This window comes from Bison bison, unplaced genomic scaffold (genome assembly GCF_000754665.1).
Source record: "Bison bison bison isolate TAMUID 2011002044 unplaced genomic scaffold, Bison_UMD1.0 scf7180017864139, whole genome shotgun sequence".
Lineage (NCBI taxonomy): Eukaryota > Metazoa > Chordata > Mammalia > Artiodactyla > Bovidae > Bison > Bison bison.
This window is the reverse complement of record NW_011494711.1, coordinates 3071625-3080358: the sequence shown is the minus strand read 5'-3', so window position 1 is coordinate 3080358 and position 8734 is coordinate 3071625. Positions and strand designations below refer to the sequence as shown.

The 8734-nt window shown below is 36.4% G+C and overlaps 1 long non-coding RNA gene across 2 annotated transcripts in view; it reads right to left on the bottom strand.

Annotated features, from left to right (window-relative positions):
• LOC104988601 overlaps nt 1–8734 on the bottom strand; it is a 368482-nt gene that overhangs the window by 237882 nt on the left and 121866 nt on the right. For both annotated transcript variants that reach the window (XR_825261.1, XR_825260.1), the window contains exon 2: nt 6096–6189. This is a non-coding gene — a long non-coding RNA (uncharacterized LOC104988601). The remainder of the gene's footprint in view (nt 1–6095; nt 6190–8734) is intronic.

Genomic DNA, 8734 nt, shown 5'->3' with positions numbered 1-8734 from the left:
TGATGTGGATAAATAAGAGAGAAGACCAAATATTTTCTCCCTTTACCTTCCAATCAGTAATTTAATCATTCTTCATGCTTGACGTTTGTAAGTTCATGAATCTTGGTTTTGAAAGTTCTAGGTTAAAATTTCCCATGGCCTTTTCCAAATGTGGATTCAAATTATCTTCTATTTTACAAAAGATACTAAATTTTAACTTTAAATATTTATTATCTTTTTTCTTTATTGTCTATCTCAATTTACCTACTTTCACATATTAGCACACAAAATTTTCTCTATAATTATTTATTTATTTGGCTTATTTTATTAATTCTTCTTATTTTAATCTTTTATATACTTAAAAGTACTTTCCATAATATCTAGCCACTCTTCTGTTCTTTCCGGTTTCATCTTTTTCTTAATTTATTTTTCACTTGGAGGATAATTGTTTTACAATGTTATATTAGTTTCTGCTGTACAACAACATGAATCAGCTATAATTATACATATATCCTGTCCCTCCCCTCCCGTCATCCTACCCTTCTCAGTCATCACAGAGTGGCAGGTTGGGTTCCCTGTGTTATATAGCAACTTCTAGCCAGCTATCTATTTTACACATGGTTGCTGCTGCTGCTGCTAAGTCGCTTCAGTCGTGTCCGACTCTGTGCGACCCCATGGACAGCAGCCCAACCAGGCTTCCCTGTCCCTGGGATTCTCAAGGCAAGAAAACTGGAGTGGGTTGCCATTTCCTTCTCCAATGCATGAAAGCGAAGAGTGAAACTGAAGTCACTCAGTCGTGTCTGACTCTTAGCGACTCCACGGACTGTAGCCCACCAGGCTCCTCCATCCATGGGATTTTCCAGGCAAGAGTACGCACCCCACTCCAGTACTCTTGCCTGGAAAATCCCATGGACGGAAGAGCCATAGGCTGCAGTCCATGGGGCTGCAAAAAGTCAGACACAACTGAGTGACTTTCACTTTTTAGCATATATATGTTGATGCTACTTTCTCTATTCCTCTCATTCCTTCCTTCCCCCACACAGACTTGTGTCCACAAGTCTGTTCTCTATATCTGCATTTCCACTGCTTTCCTGAAAATAGGTTCATTGTACCATCTTTCTAAATTCCATATATATATGTGTGTTAATATTATACTGTATTTGTTTTTCTCTAAGTTACTTCACTCCTTATAATAGGCTCTAGGTTCATCCACCTCACTAGAACTGACTCAAATTTGTTCTTTTTTATGGCTGAATAATATTCCATTTGTATGTATGTACTACATCTTCTTTATCCATTCATCTGTTGATGGGTATCTTGCTTCCATGTCCTAGCTATTGTAAAGAGTGCTGCTATGAACAATGGGGTACGCGTGTCTTCCTCAATTATGATTTTGTCAAGATATACACCCAGTAGTGGGATTGCTGGGTCATACGGTAGTTTTATTCTTAGTTTTTTAAGGAATTTCCATATTGTTTTCCATAGTGGCTATATCAATTTACATTCCCACCAACAGTATAAGAGAGTTCCCTTTTCTCCACACCCTCTCCAGCATTTATTGCTTGTAAATTTTTTGATGATGGCCATTCTGACTGGTGTAAGGTGATACCTCATTGTGGTTTTGATGTGCAATTCTTTAAGAATTAGAAAAAAAGATACTGAGCGTCACATTATTGGTATCTTCCATTTTATATTTGAAGTATCTACTGAAGTTTGTTTTGTCCAGCTCATCTTCTGTCATTTTACAACGTATTTCCAGAGTCCTTGCTTTCTGGATTAGTTTTGCTCCTAGAGTTGATTGCTTTATTCATTTTCTCTCATCTCCTTCTCTTTGTGTCCTATCCATCCCTCCCTGTCTGTTTCCTTTTCTTTCTTTATGAAGAAACCAATTCAATATGTTTTCAGTAATATTAGGATTCAGTTGTAATACCCATATGCTGAAACAGGCAAAAGGAGCTGAGACCTAATAGGAGCCACATGAACGACTGAACTGAGAGAATAAATGGAGAAGTAATTTAGGAGAAATGTAGTGGTAAAGGACACCATGGAGTGGATCTCAGAAAATGATGGCAAAAAGTATGCCCTGAAGGTACATAACATACCCTAAGTTGCCAAAGGCCTTGTTTTTAATCACAGGTATGCGGACAGAGGTGAGTTGAGTTGGCAGCAGAATCCAGTAGACCCAGTTAGATTTAGAAAAGTAAAGAAGGTAGGAGCTATACAAATAGTACACAAACAAGTCATTTTTACAGGAAACATTTTGTGTCTGTGGCAGCAGAGAAGACTAGTCCTTAGAAAGCAAACTTGAAACAATACCCCAGACCCTTCCCACCAACACATACATACATACATACATACAACCCCATGTGCACGCCAGGTAAAACCATTACATCCAGTCATGAGTAATAAAAGGAAGACTAGCACAGCATTGATAACAAAGGTACTCTAAGCAAATGAAAAGAAATAGCAAAACATAGCATTAGGCAGCAACTGATCAATAGAAAAATGTTATTACAATGCAACAGAGAGGCTGGAAAATTGAAAAATTTCATTTGTCAATTGCATTTCTTCTTTGATAAACTATATGTTTAAGTATTTTATAAAAAATGGGTTGTCTTTTCCATATTGAATTGTTGACACTCTTTGTATGTTAAGAAAATCAGCATCTTCCTTGTTGTAGCTACCAACTATTAATTCTTAGGTTTTGAACTGCCTTTGAATTTATAGACTTTTCTAATTATTTAAAACATTTTAGTAAAAATTACAAATCTATTATTTTATGGCTTTTAAAGAGTTGCTTCTAAAACAAAATACTGAAGTCATAGCTATGTTTTCCAAAGATATTTTAAATTTCACAAAGCACATCCATTCCATGTGATTTGTAGGTTCAAAACCTACCAATGGCTTATTGAATAGTTAAAACCTAAACTTTAAATTCCTTAATAAGACCTCTAAGTCCATTACACATCTTGGTCCTGTAAGATTCTTTTTATGGGAGATACATAAAGTTTAAGTAAGAAAGGATTAAAAAGAAATAAAGTACACTATGAAACTGTGTAAGAAAAACTGAATTAAGATCTTAGGTATAAACATTAAAATGCATCAAAAATTATAATAACTATTATGTTATTGATCATTTCCTTTTGTTATTAGATCTGTGAACTCTCTGCTTATGCTATTATTTTTTGTTTTTGTTAATGAAAATATCTTTAATTATTCTTCCAATAATAAATAATTATAAGAAAGTTTCAGACTCTTGAGATAAGTGAAAATCTTCTAAAGTTAACTGTAATTTGGTATATACTGTACAGGACATTAGACTAGATGACTGCCTGTTTTTTTCTGAAAACTTACCTTCCCTGAACATAATAACCTTACTTAGTCTTTTTCAAAATATTTACCTTTTACACAGCCTTGAGATACATAACCAGTACGTAAAAGGTTTTAAGAGATGTAAAGACGTCAGTTCGGAGAAGGCAATGGCACCCCACTCCAGTACTCTTGCCTGGAAAATCCCATGGACGGAGGAGCCTGGTGGGCTGCAGTCCATGGGGTTGCTAAGAGTCGGACATGACTGAGCGACTTCACTTTCACTTTTCACTTTCATGCCCTGGAGAAGGCAATGGCAACCCACTCCAGTATTCTTGCCTGGAGAATCCCAGGGACGGGGGAGCCTGGTGGGCTGCCGTCTATGGGGTCGCACAGAGTTGGACACAACTGAAGCAACTTAGCAGCAGCAGCAAAGACGTCAGTTAAGAGCACTGTTAACTAAAGTTTCTGGTTATAGAATAGAAAACTAATGGAGCTCAGGATTAATCTAGGTATGTGTTAGTGGGAGTTTAAGTCAAGCAAGATTGGGCATATCAGACCAATGATGAGGGTTAAAACATTAAATTCCTGGTCAGTTCAAAAAGAAAGTGACTATTACATGGCTGAGACGTGGACACTGAGACTGTCCAAGTATTTCCTGACTAAAAGAAAAGTGGGTCTGGGGTACACTGGTAGGTGGGGAGACCATCAGGTGTTACTGGTACCCAAAGCTGAAGAGAAAACTTAAATAGATCAGAAAGCATTAAAGACATAAATAGCATTCAAAGACATCTCTCAACCAGATACTTTACATATGAGTTTTAGCACACAATAAAGAAACAGTAAATTCATATTATATAAAGCTATACTAGAAAATAAAAAAGAGTAAAAAATTGCTCATCTCATTTTATAAGGCTGGTGTAATCTTAATTGCAAAACCAGACAAGGAAAATGAAGCACAAAAGTATAGTACTTTTCACTTAAGAATGTAGATTCTAAAATCCTAAATAAAATATCTGCTAACCAAATACTATAATGTATGAAAATAAGGCACCATGAGATACACAGCACAATCCATTTATGCATATTAAAATTTCATGTGTATAAGTGGGGGAGAAGGCAGGATAGAGATATAGTTAAGATGAGTTCAGCCATGAGGTAACTGTTGAAGCTGAGACATGGGCACACGAAAGTTCATGATATTATGCTCCCTTTTCTTTTTTATTTGAAATTTTCCATTAAAAAATATATAAAATAATATGTTATAAAAATACATATAAACAAGAGAGAACAGTGAAACAGATATTAGACTACATATCAGAATGATTTTCTATGAGTTCAGGTCAGCAGCATGATAATGGAAATGAGAATAAAAGAAAATATACAAATAAAACAAGTGCTTTGCATGGACCAGAACTCTACTTTCTATGCAAACGTTACAGTAAAAAGGGAACCTCTCTTTTAAAAAAATTAAGAAGGATCTATCACTATGGAGATAAAGGAACTATAAAAATAACTGCCTAACTATTATAATTCAGAAAACAATTGAATAGCTATTCTAAGCAACCAACTCATCACATAAAAGTATAGATGGATTACAAGTAAGTAATATCATTTATATTTTCAAGAAAAGTCATTTCTGACAATAATATCATAAAAAACTAGCAAAAACTCACCAAGATGGTAATCAGAAATTAAGGAGAAAAAATAAACTCTAAGTACTTGTACTCTCCAAGAATGAAGAAATATAGAACAAAGGAAAATAACTCCTGCACCAGAGGTTGTATACTGTTTTATTTGATTCACACAGTAGCAAAAGTGGACACTGTCACAGGAAGTTTTATGCTGTTTTTGAAAAATTAGGACTTTTCAATTTCTGTATTTCTAGTTTCTTCTGGAAAAAAGTCATGAGATTTGATATTACTGGTCTCTTATCCCCACTTAAAAAGGATTTTAGAGCTAAATAGAAGTGCCCTAATCATTAAGAGGTTACACACTCTCCAAGGTTCCATTGTACCTATCTGACCCTCAAAATAATTATTATTTTTAAAAATGTTAATTGAAGGATAATTGCTTTCCAGAATTTTGTCATTTTCTGTCATACATCAACAAGGATCAGCCATAGGTACACCCATGTCACCTCCCTCCTGAACCACACAAAATTAAAGTACCCTTTTTTCATTTTGTACTCTGTATCTCACTCAAAATTTTACCAAATGTATTCAGAATTTACTTAGTAACATAAGCATGTAAGCAGTCATGGGAGACATGAACAGAATATGGTAAGTGAAAGTGTATCGTAGGTCAAGACAAATCTTCAGGAGCTCAAGAAATAGTGAAAAAGAAGTTAGGCATTCAGAAGTAATACTATGAGTGTTTGAAACTGTCACAGGGTTTGTTTTTTTTTTTTTTTTGGAATGGTTGAAAAGCAAGCTCTTAACATGGTTAAAGACATAAATATTATTAAAAAATACAGTGCATAGCAGGTTCTGAAAAATTATTTTTTCAAGTTAAACTCTGAGTTGTGCACCCAGTTTTGATGGATGCTACTTAATATCTTCTTCATTCTTTTTAATTACTTTGCATTCTTCCATAATACATCAATTTTATCAACTGCTCATTATAAATGAAATCTGATACTTTCTGTCAAGATGGTATTAAGGCATAACAGTTTGTGTCTGAATATGAATCAATGCGGTTGTCAGGGCCAGTGACAAAAAAGTAAGCAAGTTTAGCAAGTTAAATTATAATCTGGCAACCCTAACCATTTAAATTAGATTATTTATGAGGCTATAGTCATTACTTACCTTCAGTGTCTATTTTTTAAAGATCTTGTCTGTAAACCAGATAACCTTCAATATCTACTTCCCACATGCAGAAATTGATATCCTCAATATTCATCTAAAACAAAAACATAAGAAAATATCATGACTTTGAGGTTATAAATATTTTTTCATTTATTTTAAATATTAAAGGAAATCTTAAAATTATAAATATGGGCAAAGGGAGGTGTCTACTGTAGGACATATTTTATGCAATTAAACGGTAATAACAATTTTTCCATTTAGAAGAATCAGAAAGGCCTGTGAAACATACTTTGACATTTTGATCCTTGGCATAGAATTTAGCATCAATGGACATGATTTAAGCGAACTCTGGGAGATGGTGAAGTACAGGGAAACCTGGCATGTGTAGTTCATGAGGTTGCAAAGAGTCAGACAAGACTTAGTACCTCAACAACAACAACAACAGTTTAGTACTTTCTACAGTACTAATTTTATCTTGCTAACCTAGTTTTCATCAACATTTTGAAGAAATATAATTTTAAACACATTAAATCTGATGTTCTACAGGAATGTAGCCCTACCCTAGAAAATACTTTCCTTGTTTAGAATGGATAATTACCAAAAATATATTCTTCATTACTCTTGAGTTGCCTGTAAAAGTCAGAACCATAGAAATCAATTCTTCATGACGGAGAAAGTAATGGCACCCCACTCCAGTACTGTTTTCACGAAAAGTGAAGTGAGTGAGTGAAGTCGCTCAGTCATGTCTGACTCTTTGCAACCCCATGGACTATAGCCTACCAGGCTCCTCCGTCCATGGGATTTTCCAGGCAAGAATAATGGAGTGGCCTTGAGAAACACATAGGCAAAACACTCTCTGACATAAATCACAGCAGGATCCTCTATGACCCACCTTCCAGAGTAATGGAAATAAAAGCAAAAATAAACAAATGGGACCTAATTAAACTTAAAAGCTTTTGCACAACAAAGGAAACTATAAGCAAGGTGAAAAGACAGCCTTCAGAATGGGAGAAAATAATAGCAAACGAAGCAACTGACAAAGATTTAATCTAAACAATATATAAGCAGCTCATACAGCTCAATTCCAGAAAAAGAAACGACCCAATCAAAAAATGGGCCATAGAACTAAACAGACATTTCCCCAAAGAAGACATACAGATGGCTAACAAACATGTGAAAAGATGCTCAACATCACTCATTATAAGAGAAATGCAAGTCAAAACCACAATGAGCTACCATCTCACGCTGGTCAGAATGGCTGCTATCAAAAAGTCTACAAACAATAAATGCTGGAGAGGGTGCAGAGAAAAGGGAACCCTCTTACACTGTTGGTGAAATGCAAACTAGTACAGCCACTATGGAGAACAGTGTGGAGATTCCTTAAAAAACTGGAAATAGAACTGCCTTATGACCCAGCAATCCTACTGCTGGGCATACACACCGAGGAAACCAGAATTGAAAAAGACACGTGTACCCCAATTTTCATGGCAGCACTGTTTACAATAGCTGGGGCATGGAAGCAACCTAGATGTCCATTGGGAGACGAATGGATAAGAAAGCTATGATACATATACACAATGGAGTATTACTCAGCCATTAAAAAGAATGCATTTGAATCAGTTCTAATGAGGTGGATGAAACTGGAGCCTATTATACAGAGTGAAGTAAGCCAGAAAGAAAAACACCAATACAGTATATTAACGCATTTATACGGAATTTAAAAAGATGGTAACGATGACCCTATATGCAAGACAGCAAAAGGGACACAGATGTAAAGAACAGTCTTTTAGACAATGTGGGAGAAGGTGAGGGTGGGATGATTTGAGAGAATAGCATTGAAACATGTACATTATCATATGTGAAATAGATCGCCAGTCCAGGTTCAACACATGAGACAGGGTGCTCAGGGCTGGTGCACTGGGATGACCCTGAGGGATGGGATGGGGAGGGACGTGGGAGGGGGGTTCAGGATGGGGAACACATGTACACCCATGGCTGATTCATGTCAATATATGGCAAAAACCACTACAATATTGTAAAGTAATTAGCCTCCAATTAAAAAAAAAAACAACAAAAACTGGAGTGGGTTGTGATTTCCTACTCCAGGAGATCTTCCTGACCCAGGGATTGAAGCTGGGTCTCCTGCACTGTAGGCAGACACATTACCGTCTGAGCCACCAGGGATCTGGATGAAAAGGTCAGTATTATTCAACCTTTATCACTTAAACTGACCAATCAGTGCTTTACATCACTTAGTTAAGCTTCAGTTCAGTTCAGTCGCTCAGTCGTGTCCAACTCTTTGCGACCCCATGAATCGCAGCACGCCAGGCCTCCCTGTCCATCACCAACTCCCGGAGTTCACCCCGACTCACGTCCATCGAGTCAGTGATGCCATCCAGCCATCTCATCCTCTGTCATCCCCTTCTCCTCCTGCCCCCAATCCCTCCCAGCATCAGAGTCTTTTCCAGTGAGTCAACTCTTCGCAGGAGGTGGCCAAAGTACTGGAGTTTCAGCTTTAGCATCATCCTTCCAAAGAAATCCCAGGGCTGATTTCCTTCAGAATGGACTGGTTGGATCTCCTTGCAGTCCAAGGGACTCTCAAAAGTCTTCTCCAACACCACAGTTCAAAAGCATCAATT